Genomic DNA, 17256 nt, shown 5'->3' on the forward strand with positions numbered 1-17256 from the left:
AATTACTCAGCTTCCCTTGTTTACACGTGAATTTTGTATAATCTTAAATATTTTTTCCAATCTAAGCTTTATTTTATCCTGTTTCTTCTATATTTGTATAACTTTAGGTGGCTATCTTCATTGAAAGTTTTTTCTCAAAAGCCTTAAGATAGAACATAGTTCTTGGCAGCAATTTGAAAGTTATTTGAGGAGAAGGGGAGACTTACAATGATGATTCAAATGAAGGAAACTAAAAAGTAATGAAGCAAGGCAGAGGAAAAAGCAGTACTCACTTGAGCACATCCCAAAAGAATAACATTTCAAATGTAACTAGAAAAAAGTATGCTGAAGTTTGCAATACAGAAATAATTATTAACAAGATAGCTTTAAAGCCCTGCTCAGCTTTTGAATGTTGGGAATTGACCCAGAGGTGGCTGTAACCTAAGATGGTTCCTTCAGTAATGACCATTTTTTCTTTTTCAAGATGATGATTATTCCCCACCTTCTAAGAGACAAAGACCAACGAGCCACCGCAGCCACCAGTCCCAGAACCCGCCAATGCTGGGGAACGGAAAATGAGGGAGTTCAACTCTGGTAAGTTCTCAGCGAAATCCATGACCTTTTACTTTATCTTCTGGACTCTCAATGTGACTGATGAAAGTTACCACATGCTCTACAGGGGGAAATGGTTTAGCATGTGTTACTACATCTTAATCACATCTTTGTAAAGCCAGGAGCATTTTACAAGTCACGTTACAGACATTGTTTAAACATAGTCTGTATTTACCAAAGTATAGGACATTGTGTCATCTCATATTAATTAGTTAGTTGGCTCAAAATTAGTGCTAATGACTTAGTAATTCAGTGATTTCTGTTAGCTTTAAAACCTTTATTTCAGAACTATTTCACCTCTTGGTTTTCATTTTTGCTGTGTGTTACTGCCTGCCGGCTGCTAATTAACTCCCAGTGAATCATGTGTCCTGTGAAGGGACTGAATATTAGTGGCAATTTATGTTGATGATTTGTATTTTGAATAGTTTGAATACATAGAACATTAAGCTTGTATACATTTTGAAAATAGTATTTTAATATTCTACTGTGTCGTAGTTACAATGATTGGATATATATTGAATTTATATGTACTTTAAGTTGTTATATGTTTATGGTCTTTAGCATTCTAACGTGCAATTGTATATCTGTTAAGTCTTTTTTTTTTCAAGATTAGACTGATTTATTGAGGCATCTGTTTGATGCCACATTAAGTGGCCCAGGCTTTGTGTAGGGGTTGAGGTTAAAGCAGGAAGAAGGGTGGTGAGAGGCGGGGCACGAGGATTAGGTTGGAATACCTGGGGGTGCTCTGAGGCTCCCCAAGTTTCCCTGGTCTTGGCTGGCTGTGCTGCTGGCCTGGGCATCTGATGGGCCTGCAAGGGTGGCCCAGGGGCTAGGGCAGGGACTTTGGAGTCACGCCGTTGGCTTTGAATCCAGACTCCTACACTTGGTAGCTGTGAACTGTCCATGCCTCAGGGACCTGCAGAACTGAGCTCTGTCTGAGCCAGGTTCCATCCAGGCACTGTGGATCCATCCAGAGGGACACTGCCTCAGGCTGCTCGCTATTCACTGCCTTCTCAAGCAGACCCTTGTCTCCTTCTAGGCCCTCACAATCCAGTGGAGGAGACGAAACTCATCTGCTTCTGTCCCTCTGGGCACGCCTCATGCCAGGTGCATCTGTGGACAGGGGCCATGCTCCTGGGCTTCCAAAGTTGGAGAAAGCTCCCAGGCTCAGGTGGGTACATCACAGCAGCTGCTGCCCTCCGAACACAGTGACAAAAGAACACTCTGGGCCTGGAGCCCTGGTCTGCGGCATTGGGCAAGGCTGTTGCACTTCTCTGATCCCATTTCCCCATCTGGAAAGTGCACTGATTGTATCTCCCTGTGGGCACTGAGGGCTCAGTGTTAGTTTGAGAGCCAGCATCTGGGGTTTGGGATGTAATTCCCCGTCAGCTCCATAGCTGCGGGGAACCAGGGACTTTGTTGGGATTACCCTAGGCATCAGTTTAGCTTCCTGCCCCTGGCTTGGGCTCAGCACCTGAAGTAGTCTAAGGGGTAGGTGGTCCTGGTGGGGGCTGGGGCTTTTACCCAGACTGAGGTCACACCCAGAGCCAGAAGTCTTGGTGCCTGCTCTGGGCAAAGGTGCCAGCTTGTGCGACAAGAGTGAAACTCCATCTCCAAAACAAAAACAAAAAAGCTTGCATCATTTCAAGGGGCTCACACCTCCCTAAGGGCCTGGTAATTGGCTGGCTCTGGCCTGCATCTGGCCCCGAGGATGTAGGTAACACCCCACCTTACCTGGTTTCTTCCTGCCAGGGCCAATCTTCAGACCTCAGGACTTTGCAGCCTATCCCACCTCCCCTCTGGCCAGCCTTGAGCCCTTGTGGGTCCAGCACTTTTTCCAGGCTGTCTCCTGGTTGTCCTTCTGCCTCAAGGCCTGGCTCATGCTGCTCCCCCTCCCACTCTCCAAGACCCACAAGGACCACTCCACACCCAGCTCAGCCCCATCCCCTCAGATAGTCCTTTCTCTTTCCTCAGGTGGCCAGGTGCATATCTTGGTGTGAGGACCTTTGCTGTATCTGGGAATGCCTACTGGTTACCTCGGTAACAGAGAACAAGGCATTTACCTGATATGAGTGTCTTGGTTCACTGTCTACATGGCTAGGGAGGGAATCAATAATAGGCTTTTCACTTGCTGCAAGGGCCAGTTCTCCTGGCCCCATGGCTCTAGGGATGGAGGACGCTGCAGGAGATGCAGCGCTCACTTCCCAGCTGAGGACTGTGGGTCATCTCAGGGCGATTTCACAGTCCCCACATGCCCCACCCCCTCAGCTCTGCAAATACCAAGCAGTGCAGCCTGCCTAGGGGATGATGGGCTCGAGAGTGCCCAGGTGGTGCCCAGAGTGCCCTTGGCAGGCCCCTCACCTTGCTGCTTCCACAGCTCTGTAGCAAGAGTTCTAACCTTTTTTGACTGTGAAGCCTGCTGAGAATAAGAGCTGTGGACTGTTTTCCCAGAAAGGCATGTACATGCTTTCCACACAAAACCTTTCATCGTGGCCAAGCACAGTGGCTCATGTAATCCCAGAACTTTGGGAGGTGGAGCCAGTCGGATCACCTGAGGTCAGGAGTTCAAGACCAGCCTGCCCAACATGGTGAAACCCTGTCTCTACTAAAAATACAAAAAATTAGCCGGGCGTGGTGGCAGCCACCTGTAATCCCAGCTACTCCAGAGGCTGAGGCAGGAGAATCACTTGAATCTGGGAGGTGCAGGTTGTAGTGTGGTGAGATCACGCCACTGCACTCCAGCCTGGGCAACAGGAGCGAAACTCTGTCTCAAAAAACAAAACAAAACAAAACCTTGCATCCTTTCAGGGGGCTCACACCTCCCTAAGGGCCCAGTAATTAAACCCCTTGGGCCTGAGGGTGAGAAACTTTGTCTCAGTTCTTCCCCAAGTGATCAGCCCAGGGGTAAGGAAGGAGAAGCCAGAAAGCAGGACCCATGAGAAGGGCCCCCTCCTGGAGTTTGAGGCCCACTCCCTCCTGCCCCTGCCTCTCCTCTGTCCAGGACTCCTCCCTGCTCTGCCCCACTCCTGGGGCCATAACCATGGGGAGCTGTGGTTTTCTACAGGCCCCTGGGCACAAAGTGGGCAGGCTCACCTGGAGGCGATCAGAGTAACATGGCAGGAAGTGAGGGGGAAAGCCGCCCTGGAACTGCGCCTCTCTGCCCCCTGACGTCACTGGCGTGCACTCCTCCCTCCCCTCAGGCAGTGGCATGAGTTCCATGTGAGCGCTGTCCTGCTCCCTCTGCTGCCTCTTTTTTTTCTTGGGGCTGCCATAACACTTTCCCTTCCCCAGCCCTGCCAACCTGGTGGGACATTGGGCTTCCCTCTCACAGGGTCCTGGGGACAGGCCCATCTTTTATCATACCCACAGAGAGACCGTTTTTTTCTTCAGGACCTGGGGAGCAGCCAGGTTCCATGAGTTAAATGCAGATCTGAACCAAGCTGGGATTGGGGTACACACTCTCCTCTACTGAAAAGTAGCTAGGGATTCCAACTAGGTGAGAAGGAGAGTGGGGCAGAGCCAGACCAGACAAGGACTGATCACCTGGAAAAAGCCTGCCATCAAAGGTCTTGGCAAATGCTGGGTGCAGTGGCTCACTCCTGTAATACAAGCACTTTGCGGGGCTGAGACAGGTGGACTACTTGAGGCAAGGAGTTCGAGTCCAGCCTGGGCAACATGGCAAAACCGCATCTCTACTAGAAATACAAAAATTAGCTAGGCATGCTACACTCCTGTAATCCCAGCTACTCAGGAGACTGAGGCAGGAGAATCACTTGAACTGGGGAGGCAGAGGTTGAAGTGAGCCGAGATTGTGCCCCTGCACTCCAGTCTGGGAGACAGAGTGAAACTGGCCTCAAACAAAAAAGAATATGGCCTTGGCAGAGAGGGGCCAGCCCAGCAGTGCCTTCCCTTGGGTTTCTCCTGGGTAGGCCTCTGCCATGAGAAGGTGCTTCCTTCTGCCTGTCCATGGCCCACAGCAATGGAATGTCTGCTTCTGGGGGTTGGGTGGGAGACTGCTGGCAGAACTGGAAACCTTCAGGTGGGGTTTTTTTGTTTTGTTTTGTTTTCGAGATGGAGCGTCGCTCTGTCACCCAGGCTGGAGTGCAGTGGTGGAATCTCAGTTCACTGCAACCTCCGCCCCCCTGGGTTCAAACAATTCTCCTGTCTCAGCCTCCTGAGTAGCTGAGATTACAGGCATGTGCCACCATGCCCGGCTAGTTTTTGTATTTTTTGTATAGATGGCATTTCACCATGTTGGCTGGGCTGGTCTCGAACTCCTGACCTCAAGTGATCCACCCACCTCGGCCTCCCAAAGTGCTGGGATTACAGGCATGAGCCACTGAGCCCAGCCCCTTCAGGGGGGTTTTGAGGCTTCACTACAATACTAGTTTCCTGTGGCTGCTGCAACAAATTACCACACACTTAGTGACTTAAAACAACCAAAATGTATTCCCTTACAGGTCTGAAGGCCAGAATTCTACAGTAAGTCCTACTGAGTCAAGGTGGGAGCAGGGTCGGTGGCTTCCGAGGCTCTGCGGGAGAATCCATTTCCTGGCCGTAGAGGTGGCCTGCACTCCTCAGCTTGTGCTGCCCGTCTCGAATGACTGGAGTTTCCTGCTTCTGTCACTACACCTCCCACCCTCTCCATCACCTGCTCTGCTCTTACAAGGATCCGAGTGAGCACATCAACCCCAAAAGCCAAAGACCATTAACTTCATTATATCTGCAAAGCCCCTTTTGCCATATAAGGTCATGTTCACCAGTTCCCGGGATTAGGATATGGGCATCTTGGGGGCATCAGCCTGCTACAGCTAGGCTGCAAAACTGTTACACCCTCCTGGTGTTTCAATGATCGGGAGAAAAAGGATTGGCATTTTTTGCTTAGGGGTCCCTCTTAAACTTGTATCTGTAAGGTCAGGGGTCCCTCTTAATCTTGTGTTTTTGTTTTTGTTTTTTTGAGGTGGAGTCTTGCTCTGTCATCCAGGCTAGCAGTGGCGTGATCTTGGCTCACTGCAATGTCTGCCTCCTGGGTTCAGGTGATTCTCCTGCCTCAGCCTCCTGAGTAGCTGGGACTACAGGCGCCCGCCACCATGCCCTGCTGTTTTGTATTTTTGATAGGGACGGGGTGGGGGTGGGGCTAGGGAGGGGGGTTTTGGCTATGTTGCCCTGAGCTCAAAGCGATCCGCCTGCCTCTGCTGCCAAAGTGCTGGGATTACAGGCCTGCACCACTGCACCTGGCTGCTGTAAAGTCTTATTTCACACAGCTGAGACATGTTTTAGGAAGTTTGCTAAAAGACTTCTGGAGACCGCCTCATTGTGACCTCCCTGTTATTGTGTTTAATTTGATTGAACTTTTCTGCCCTCCTGCTTTTCAGCTTCTCTAATAGTCTCCCATTAAACCAATTCTAAGAACCATCAAAAAGGGGAAATTTTTTCTTGAAAGCAATAAAATGATATGGACTGTTAGAATGTAAAATATATGAAATCAGTCATTATACGTTAGTGCTGTTCTGACATAGGGACGTATTATTGAGAAGCAACTTTTGCTTGATTTTCAGAGAAATGGAATCATCGTATCGCTGATCTACGTAAACAAATTGAAGAATTGTCTGAAAGAAAATATGGTATGTCTAAACTGGAAAAGTCCTGTAATCTTATGTTCACGGGCGTTTACACAATGGAGTTACTGTTCATCATGGGGGTACCGTGGACAAGCCCAGGGCTGCCGGCGAGTCATGCCATCCTTACACGTTTCTCCTTGTAAGGTGCTTTGTAGTGTCTACACACTTTGTTTCTAGATTGCTGCAAAGCTGAGGAAAAGTTGTATTTCTTTAGTTATTAGTTAGCATTTCTTTTAAACTTTCAGTATGGAGATTGGAAATTTATTTACATATTTATTGCAAAGCCCTGGATCTTAGGGATTTCATTGAATTATTTATTTATTTTTTTTGAGATGGAACCTCACTCTGTCCCCCAGGCTGGAGTGCAGTGGCACGATCTCGGCTCACTGCAACCTCCGCCTCCCGGGTTCAAGCAGTTCTCTGTCTCAGCCTCCCGAGCAGCTAGGATTACAGGCACCAGCCACCACACCTGGCTGATTTTTGTATTTTTAGTAGAGACGGGGTTTCATGATCTTGGCTAGGCTGGTCTTGAACTGCTGACCTCCTGATCCACTCAACTCAGCCTCCCAAAGTGCTGGGATTACAGGTGTGAGCCACCATGCCTGGCCAAATATTATTTTTTTAAATGAATTGTTTCTCTTAGTCTGCTTTGTTAAATTTGGAATTCATCTGGGCGCGGTGGCTCACACCTGTAATCCTAGCACTTTGGGAGGCCAAGGCAGGCAGATATCTAGGTTGGGAGTTCGAGACCAGCCTGACCAACATGGAGAAACCCCATCTCTACTAAAAATACAAAATTAGACGGGTGTGGTGGTGCATGTCTGTAATCCCAGCTATTCGGGAGGCCAAGGCAGGAGAATCGCTTGAACCCAGGAGGCAGAGGTTGCGGTGAGCCGAGGTTGCACCATTGCACTCTAGCCTGGGCAAAAAGAGCAAAACTCCATCTCAAAATAAATAAATAAATAAAATGTTCAGTACTCACCAAGGTGCCCCTATTGTCTCTACTTTTATCTTGATGCATCACTGAATTGATGTTAGATTTCAAATTCATCATTGCCCTGATACTATTCTATCCTGAAGCCACCTTTATATAGTGATGAAAGAAATTAGCGATTTGTTATTATCCTCTCTCTGTTGGTATACATCAAATGCTCACCTAAAAAGAGCAACAACCAGTGGAAAACATGATGTTTTTATTTGGGTGACTATTTACTTGTAACCTACTAGCAAACTATAAAATTGTATGATATGCAGAATTTTAACTGAATTGCTTTAAGTGAACATTTAAACATGATAAACAATATTGATGGTATTAATGTACTTAAAATGAACATTTTTCTTCATTATGAGTAATATAACCTACTCCTCAATGAAAACCTAGCACTAAATTTGCTAATGAATTCAATAACATTTCCATAATATTTTTAGTTACATGCTTAAGGTTCTCTTAGTGTTTCTCCCACTTTTTAATAGCTTATGCCTTTTTCACCTTTGGTTTTTTTTTGGTTCATTTTAAAGCAAAAATCTCACAACATGTGATATCTGGAAACACTGTAACATAGTGGTAAGACCATAGGCCCTGGGGACACAGGCTGGCCACATCTCTTCTCCTGTCTGAGCTTTAGTATCCTCTTTTGTGGTCATGAGAACTGAAGATCTGTCCCAAAGATTTGATAAGATAGTAAAGTGCTTCACATAATACCAGACATATAAATACACAGTAAATGCTTCCTCCTTATATTTTTATTGATTGATTGATTGAGACAGAATCTTGCTCTCTTGCCCACGCTGGAATGCAGTGGCGTGATAATGGTTTCTGCAACCTCCACCTCCTGGGTTCAGGCAATTCTCCTGCCTCAGCCTCCCGAGTAGCTGGGATTACAGGTGCCTGCCACCATGCCCAGCTAATTATTGTACTTTTAGTACAGACGGGGTTTTACCATGTTGGCCAGGCTGGTCTCGAACTCCTGACCTCATAATCTGCCTGCCTCAGCCTCCCAAACTGCTGGGATTACAGGTGTGAGCCACTGTGCCCAGCCTGTCTTTTCTCTTCACACCCGCAGTTCATGATGAAATATTAAATATGTACTAGTGGATATTACTTTGCTGAATATTGCCTAGTGAATATTAAGTATTTATTTTCTCCTTTCAGACATGAACTTATGAATTCAACAGGTGAAGATTTACAACTTGATAAATCAACTTTGTGAGGTACGTCTTCAGTCTTAAGTCAGATTAGAAGATTATGTGAGGTAATTAACACTTAACATTGATTTAATGGTAGCTTCCACATGAAATATTATGCCTCTAAGTATTAATTATGTCCTAGGACAGGAGAATTGATGTTGTCAAAATTCTCATACTCTCTAGAACAATAAACTCATTTTCTTTTTATTAGTAAATATTGCATTCATGGGTAGACAAAACTGAAAGAACAATATTTGTTCTACTTTTGAGATGCAAGATTCATCTGGCATAATGCATTGAACAGGTTATTACTGAAGTCTACACCAGTCAACTGAATAAGCATTCATCAAATGTCCATGATATGCAGGACATAAGTTTTCTTTTAGAGTATGGAACCATGCATATTATCTTTTAATTAGATGATTTAGTTAGATATGTTTTTAAAGAACTAGAAATATAATTGATTTTCTTGTTTTGGCTCTGGAGTGGAGTGGGGATGAAACAGAATGGATTCACACTGTTTAGATTTACTAAAATGGAAGGATTGCAGCAAGATCATATCCCTAGTCTCCCCATAGCAAATGTCACCTGCTAGCTGTGTTTTTTTTTTTTTTTTTTTTTTTTTTTTTGGAGGTTGAAGTTTTGTTCTGTCGCCCACGCTGGAGTGCAGTGGTATGATCTCAGCTCATGGCAAGCTCACCTCCTGGGTTCAAGCAATTCTCCCTGTCTCAGCCTCCTAAGTAGCTGGGATTACAGGCCTCTGCCACCACGCCTGCCTAATTTTTGTATTTGTAGTAGAGTTGGGGTTTCACCATGTTGGCCAGGCTGGCCTTGAACTCCTGACTTCAGGAGATTCACCCGCCTCAGCCTCCCAAAGTGCTTGGGATTGTGGGTGTGTCACTGCACTTGGATTTAATGGGATATTTCACTACAGACTTTGGTAAACAGAATATTAGCATTTTTGGTGTTCTTTTTATTTTACTCATACTATTTTTCTTTGGACTCAATCACAATAACAGAATTAAAGATCAAAGTGTAAAAGTTAAAGACCAGTACAGATTCAATAATTATTCTTTTCTACATACTGTGTTTAAATGATATCCCTTTTTCTTTTTGTTCTTATAGCTTGAGCTGTAAAAGCCAAAGGTCCGGTGATGATCCCATACCCTTTTTTCCAGTCTCATGTTGAAGATTTTTATGTAGAAGGCCTTCCCAAAGGAATTTTTTTTTTTTTTTTTGAGATGGAGTTTTCACTCTTATCACCCAGGCTGGGGTACAATGGCGCAACCTTGCTGGTCACTGCAACCTCTGCCTCCTGGGTTCAAGAAATTCTCCTGCCTTAGCCTCCCAAGTCGCTGGGATTACAGGTGCCCACCACCACAGCAGGCTAATTTTTGTCTTTTTAGTGGAGATGGGGTTTCACCATGTTGGCCGGGCCAGTCTCAAACTCCTGACGTCAAGTGATCTTCCCGCCTCGACTCCTGACATCAAGTGATCTTCCCGCCTCGGCCTCCCAGAGTGCTGAGATTACAGACGTGAACCCATGCCTGGCCAGGAATTTTGTTTTTTAGGAAGGCTTTCTACTAATGGAATTCCTGGCCTTGAGAGGATGTTACTTTCGAAGGAAAGGATTTTTTTGTTATTAAAAGGTAAGATGCCTGGATTCTTATTGGACTGTTATCTCTGTTATGAGTAATCCATCTTTAGTCATTCACCACTAGGGTTGTATTTAATTAAGTCTGAGTTATTTTATGGTGGTTGTGTTTTGTTTTGTTTTGTTTTTACTGAATTTTGTTCTCATTGCCGTGGCTTGAGGGCAATGGCGTGATCTCAGGTCACCACATTCTCTGCCTTCCAGGTTCAAGCAATTCTCCTGCCTCAGCCTCCTGAGTAGCTGGATTTACAGACATGTGCCACGATACCTGGCTAATTTTTTGTATTTTTAGTAGAGATGGTGTTTCACCATGTTGACCAGGCTGGTCTAGAACTCCTGACTTTGGGTGATCCACCCGCCTCGGCCTCCCAAACTGCTGGGATTACAGGCATGAGCCACTGCGCCCAGCCTGGGCCTGCTTCTTTCTCTTTTTCTTTTTTTTCATTAGCAGCTTAAAATTGGTGCCTTATTCAGACACAAGCAAAAGGACATTAGCCCAGCTTTGGAAATAGGTGAGAGCCCATCTATGATTTTCCTAGTTTCTCCTCCCCCTTTGCTTTTTGCTCTCTTGTTAGTATATTAATTGTTTTCACTCTCTGAATCTTTTTTCCCCATTTCTTTGGCAGACATTTTTACTTGTCTTGGAAGAGTAGGTGAAGAGCTGTTTTTAGGACTCTTTGAAAGGGTACAGTATGGGTGACAGTCTTGGCTAATGGTAACATCCAGGGAGCTGGGGTCAGCGTGAGCTGGAATCAGTTCAAATTAGCAAAGCAGTGGCACTCAGTGGCAGGAATACAAGTGACTGCAAAGTGTTAAACACATCCAGAAAGGGATACTGACATCATCCTCAGAATCTGTGGGGAGTTCACATAGCCAGTTAAGACCCATTCCTCTTTGACCCTATAAAGATTCTTTAAAGAATAATACCCTTAGTGGTTTTCTAGCCAGCTTGCCTGCTTATTTATCTTTGAGGACGGCATGCCTTGTGGAGCTCCACAGGCCCCAGAGGGGTATGGATTCTGCATTTAAAAGTGCTGAAGCTGAGAGACTGGGTCTTGGTGGACCCCGAGAGGTCTGTTTCTCCTCTACTCATTGTTCCTTTTTTTCCCAACAGCTGGCATTGCTGTTTAAATGGGTTGTTCTTTGCTGTTTTAAGTTGTTTCATAGTGGTGTGTCAGGATTCGGGTTTTCTTAATACTTTCCAAGCTGGTGACTTGAGTGGTGGTTAGGGAGGAAATGTTTTAGGGCTGTTCTGGAGCTATTGAGGTCAGGTGTCTAGATACTCCCAGCTTGTCTGTTGAGGAGAATGCTGTTCTCATTGTGCTGCCTTTGGTGGTGCTGTGTGTGGCTCTTTAGATGTGGGTGGAGGTGAGCTGGGGGAGTTAATGAGATCTTTTTTAGGTGCTTTTGATAAAGTAGCCTGCACTACAGAATTCACTGTGACTTTTTTCCTTAACCTATGCATTTCTCTCTGCTAGCTTTTGCTGTCTTTCTCATGCCTTTGATTTTCCCAGCTCCTCTTAGTTGAATTAACCTAAGTGCTCTGCTATGGTTTAAATGTGTCCCCCAAAGTTTATGTGCTGGAAACTCAATCCTCAATGCAACAGTTGGGATGTGGGGCCTAATAAAATAGCCTTCATGAATGAGTTAATGTTGTTATTGTGGTAATAGATTAGTAATCACAGAGTGGGCTTATTATAAAACAGAGTTCAGCCCCTTTTGCCCTCTTGCTTTCTTGCACTCTCTTTTCCTTCTGCCTTCTGTAGTGGGATGATGCAGCAAGAAGACCCTTACCAGATGCAGGCCCCTCAACCTTGGACTTCCTAACATCCAGAACTGTTAAGAAATAAAATTTATTCCTTTCCTTTCCTTTTCTTCTTCCTTTCCCTTCTCTTCCCTTTTCTTCCCTTCCTCTCCCTCCCTCTCTCTCTCCCTCCCTCCCTCCTTCCCTCCCTTCCTCCTTCCCTCTTTCTCTCTTTCCCTTCCTTCCTTTCCTTCTTTCCCTTCCTTCCTTTCCTTCCCTCTTTCCCTTTTTCCCTCCTTCCCTCCTTCCTTCCTTTTTTCTTTCCTTCCTTTTTATAAATTATGCAGTCTGTGTTCTTTTATAGAATCATGAAATGAACAAAGACTCCATTTTCAAGAGCAAGCACTTTTGTAGTTTCTGAGCGAATTATGACTGCAAAGGAAGTTCTATAGGTAGCCTCAGATCCACTACCTAGGAAACATGCTACCAAGCAGACCTAGGATCTAGGATTTGATCAAGTGCTGGGCAACATGATACCTCTGCAATTTAGCACTTCCCTATATACCTCCAGTTGGCTCAGCCCATTAGGGCTAAAACTACCTCTCATATCCTAGTGTCTCTTGTAGGCAGAAGCCTTGCCTAAACCCTAAGTTGCTTGGCTCACATTCTGTCTTGTGCTTTTTTTGTAGGGGGTTCAAATATACACAAAAGAAATATGTTGACCCTCCATGCACCCAACCCGCAGATTAAGCAGTTACCTCCATTTTTCCAGATTTCTTTCGTCTGCTTCAATCTCCCTAAAAATTTATGTTTGTACAGGAAAGACTGAATAAATAGCTAATTCTCCACCCTACCTCTCATCTTAAGTCACTTTTCAGAGTAGTAAGTTAGTGACCTAGTAACCTTCCCTCTAATGACCAGTAGTTTTTTTTTTTCTGAATACCATTATGAACTCATAGATTATTGTTTGCATTTGATGTATTTCAGGCCATTGCAGTCTTTATTGTTTTGGATGCTTACATTGTCTCATCTAGGTTAATAATTATCTCTTCAAGTTGACTTTCATGTCTTTTTGACGTGATCCTGTTGGACTTTGATGGCTTCCTTGCTTTCTGGCAAAAAAGATGTTCCAGGATCAATATACTGCACCATACATGGAGTCAGCCATTTCTCTAGGGAGCCTTGATTCCTTTTAGTAGAGAACACAGTTTGAGGTCTTGGACTGAATGACTTTTGTGAACCTCCTCTCCTGAGACTACAGCCTGCATCCCTGCATATAGCCCATTTGGAGCTCTTGCTGGGCACCAACAGATCTCCTAAAACTGCTATATAGTTCTGCCTCACTCTTACAAAGATTCATCTCTTGAGAGTTTTGTGCTCTACCCCCAGATGTGGTCTTTCTGGTTCTTAAGCTTTTGCTTCAGTCACCCTGAATTTTGCCAGCCCTATACATGCTATACCTTGGATTGCCAACTTGCCCTCACTGAAGCCAGTTTCTCTGGTTAGAATAGTTGCCCCAACCCATGCCTAATACTCTAGTAAACAAGGTTCTACCTGGGCTTAGGTTAGCTTTTGCTCCTTTGGGCCCTGTGTTCTACCAGCATTCCATTTATCTGAAACTCTCCCTCACCTTAAGAACTTATCTGTTCTTTAATGATTTACTGCTGCTTCCTGGGCTCAAAAGAACCCAGTTCAGGAGTTTCTGTTTTAGTTTGAGATCTTATAGGCCTGTCTCATCAGGTTGGTGTCAGCCCAGCTAGGATTAGGCAGAATTGGGTGGGGGCTGTAGTGCATTTTTGGCACAGCATGTACCTGTCTGACTAATTCTCTGTCTTTTCTTTCCTGTTGCAATTCATGGGTCTTAGCATCTTCTGAATGGTGTTTAGTAGGTCATCCTGTTGATTTCCTGCTAGGGAGTAGCATACTCTGGCTCTGTACCATTGGCCAAGGGACTTAAGGATAGATGAAGGGCTGCAGTTTTGTTAAATGGAACAATATGAAGAGATGGCATTGTAAAAAAAAAAAAAAAAAAAAAAAAAAGGCATGGCAGCAGGGCCCATTTGAATGGTTGGTCTTTGGCTCCTTTGTTGATATAGGCAGATCCTTGATGGGAATTTGGAATGATCCCAAATATTGTAGATCACTGGTACATCAAGTCATCCTCAAGGCTGTCTGTGTAACAGTCTTGAATGATATTTTGTCAGTCTTTGGAGATTCTCTGTATAGGGTTTAATCATTTAGTTATTTCAGTTGAGCCTGTTTAGTTTCTTTCCAAGGAGATAAGAAATGTGAAAGAGATGCAGATATTAGGGAAAAAAAGTCAGGAGCCTTGTTTCCCCATCCTCTACTTGGGTTCTGGAACTAGACTCATAGGTGAGTAGTGAGGAGCTGGGCCCAAGCACATTAATCCTAGATCTAGCTCTGCTTTGCACTCACTCCAGTTCTTGTATCAAATTCACTTCAAGCCACCCAGAGTAGTATGTAGAGGAGTCATTCAGGACCGTGCTCATACTTCATTGTATCAAATGGGAGATCCAGTAATTTATAGCCTATTGTTTCTGGAGCCTGGAGATGGCTCTGCATAAGATTTGCCGAAGCAAATTTTATTACATTAGAAGAGAACCTAGCTGGCTGCATCCTACACTGGAAGCTTTTAGATGCTAATAAGGAGGTCATGTAAAGGTCACAGAATGACTCTGGAATCCATTCCCCACCAAGAAAGAATAATGACATTCTATGTTGGCCTCTTTTCATTTCCCTTTGATTTTGAGTAATAAATTCTCTCTTCACTTCCCAGTCGAACTGTTTGGGAGTCTCTATTCCCTAGAGAGACTCTGGTCTCATACCCATCAGATTAAATTAGGTGAAAACTCTTTGGCCTTCATGAATGTTGAAGGATTTCAAAGGGCTAATGTAAATTCTTCTAGAAGTAACTGCAACCTCCGCCTTCCGGGTTCAAGCGATTTTCCTGCCTCAGCCTCCCGAGTAGCTGGGATTACAGGTGTCCACCACCATGCCCAACTAATTTTTGTATTTTTAGTAGAGACGGGGTTTCACCATGTTGGCCAGGCTGATCTAGAACTTTTGACCTCAGGTGATCCGCGCACCTCAGCCTCCCAAAGTGCTGGGATTACAGGCGTGATCCACTGCACCCAGTTAAACTTCAGTTTTTCATGTTCCATGCATTGGTCAGGGTCTTAGGGAGTGATTCATTCTAGCAGAACTCCCTGGATGTTAAGGCAGATGTTCCATTTATTAATTGACAAAGGAGGCATATTTCTCCCCTGGTAACCCAAAGATTTAGGTCATTTTCCCAGAGACTCCATTTCCACTGTGAGGGTTCTTGGAAAACTAAGCAGAGGATGAGGAAAAGTCTGTGAACAAGCTTGCTGGTCTCTCCCTGTCCTACAAAAGAGCATACCTCTTCTGTAACCAGAAGGCCCTTTTGATTAGTCAAGGCTGGACAGAATGAGATTGGGTGTGTGTGTGTGTGTGTGTGTGTTTGTGTGTGTGTTTGTGTGTGTCTTGAGACAGGGTCTCACTCTGTCACCAAGGCTAGAGTGCAGTGGTGAGATCAGAGCTCACTGCAGCTTCCACTTCCTGGGCTCAAGCGATCCTCCTATTTCAGCCTCCAGAGTAGCTGGGACTATACGAATGTTTTACTGCACCCAGTTCTTTTTCTAATTTTTTGTAGAGATGAGGTTTCACTGTGTTGCTCAGGCTGGTCTTGAACTCCTGGCCTCACGGAATCCTCCTGCCTTAGTCTCCCAGTGGGCTGGGATTATAGGTATGAGCCACCTCACCTGACCTGCGATGATTTTTCAACGATGTAATTTCTCTTTTACAGAGCCACCTAAGCTGAAGATTCCCTTGAGAACAAGTACAGTCCCTAGTTTCCCAGTGCTGGAATATAGAAAATGGATGGACAAGTAAATCCCACTCAGCACCCATAGTCCAGGCATGGGGACCTCAACACACCTGAGCCCCAGACATCACCTTTCATTGTGAGTAGCTCTGAGATGACACTTCTGCTGTTCCCAATTCCAGCATTAATTGGATTAGATAGTTATTTTATGAGGAATTTTCATATGCCACAATCCTGACCATATCTTCAAGTGAACAGAAAAATTCTATTAAAAAGTCAACCTTCTGTCTCACTCTGTTGCCCAGACTGGAGTGCAGTGGTGCAATTATGGCTCACTGCAGCCTCAACCTCCTGGGCTCAAGCAATCCTCCTGCCTCAGCCTCACAAGTAGCTGGGACTACAGGTGCTTGTCACCACACCTCACTAATTTTCCCATTTGTGTTATATGTGGATTCCACAGGACTGACTTCGAAAACTTGAGTATGCGTGGATTTTTGTATACACAGAAATGGGAGAGCTGGAACTAATACCCCATATACCAAGGGACAAATTGTATCTGTTTTTACAATTATACAGTAGGAGACATTATGTTCCATGACAATGGTAATTTTTAATGACAGTTTTTAATTGAGTGAAATTACCATAAAAATAATAATAGTAGCAGCTAATATTTACTGAGCTGTTACTAGGTGCCTATAAATAGCATAGATTTTTAAATTCTCCATAATTCTTCCTTATTTCACTTAACCACTCTATCTTAAATTACTCATGCTTGCCTCAGTAGCACACATATTTAAGTTGGAACAATAGAGAGATTGGCACGGCCTCTGTGAAAGAATGACATGCAAATTTGTGAAGCATTCCATATTTTTTTAAAAAAAAGAGAAAAAAATTACTCCCAGATTTTCACTGTGTTTGTGCATATGACCTTTTGTTTAGGTTGAATTATATCCAAAGGTGAAATTTCCAGAAGTGAGATTACTGTGAGTCACAGGGCATGAGCATTCTTATTACCCTTGATGTAAATTGCAAAGCTTTCAGGCATGGTGGCTGTCAGCCTGTAATTCCAGCACTTTGGGAGGCTGAGGTGGGAGGATTGCTTGAGGCCAGGAGTTGGAGGAGGCAGTATAATGAGTCACTGTCTGTATGATTTAAAAAAAATTTCCAAGCTTTATGCTGGAAGGCTTATATACATTTTAAACACCACTAATACTACAAGAAAATGGCCATTTCACTGCACCTTCGCCCACACAGGTATTATAATTTAACAAGTTATTTTCTGTGGGATAAATGAAAGACCTCATATTATTACTTTGTCACCCATTCTTTTTTCTTTTTTGAGACACAGTCTCGCTCTGTCGACCAGGCTGGAGTGCAGTGGTGTGATCTCGGCTCACTGCAACCTGTGCCTCCCAGTTTCAAGCGATTCTCCTGCCTCAGCCTCCTGAGTGGCTGGGATTACAGGCACATGCCACCATGCCTGGCTAATTTTTGTATTTTTAGTAGAAACGTGGTTTCACCATGTTGATCAGGCTGGTCTCGAACTCCTGATCTCATGATCTACCCGCCTTGGCCTCCCAAAGTGCTTGATTAC

At 44.6% G+C, this 17256-nt stretch overlaps 1 non-coding gene across 1 annotated transcript; it reads left to right on the plus strand.

Annotated features, from left to right (window-relative positions):
* The first annotated feature begins 16430 nt into the window (after nt 1-16430).
* Nucleotides 16431-16534, plus strand: LOC129397713 (U6 spliceosomal RNA). Its single transcript, XR_008625303.2, has one exon. It is a non-coding gene; the product is annotated as a U6 spliceosomal RNA (small nuclear RNA).
* The last annotated feature ends 722 nt before the right edge of the window (nt 16535-17256 follow it).

This window comes from Pan paniscus, chromosome 3 (assembly GCF_029289425.2).
Source record: "Pan paniscus chromosome 3, NHGRI_mPanPan1-v2.0_pri, whole genome shotgun sequence".
In the NCBI taxonomy this organism is placed as follows: Eukaryota; Metazoa; Chordata; class Mammalia; order Primates; family Hominidae; genus Pan; species Pan paniscus.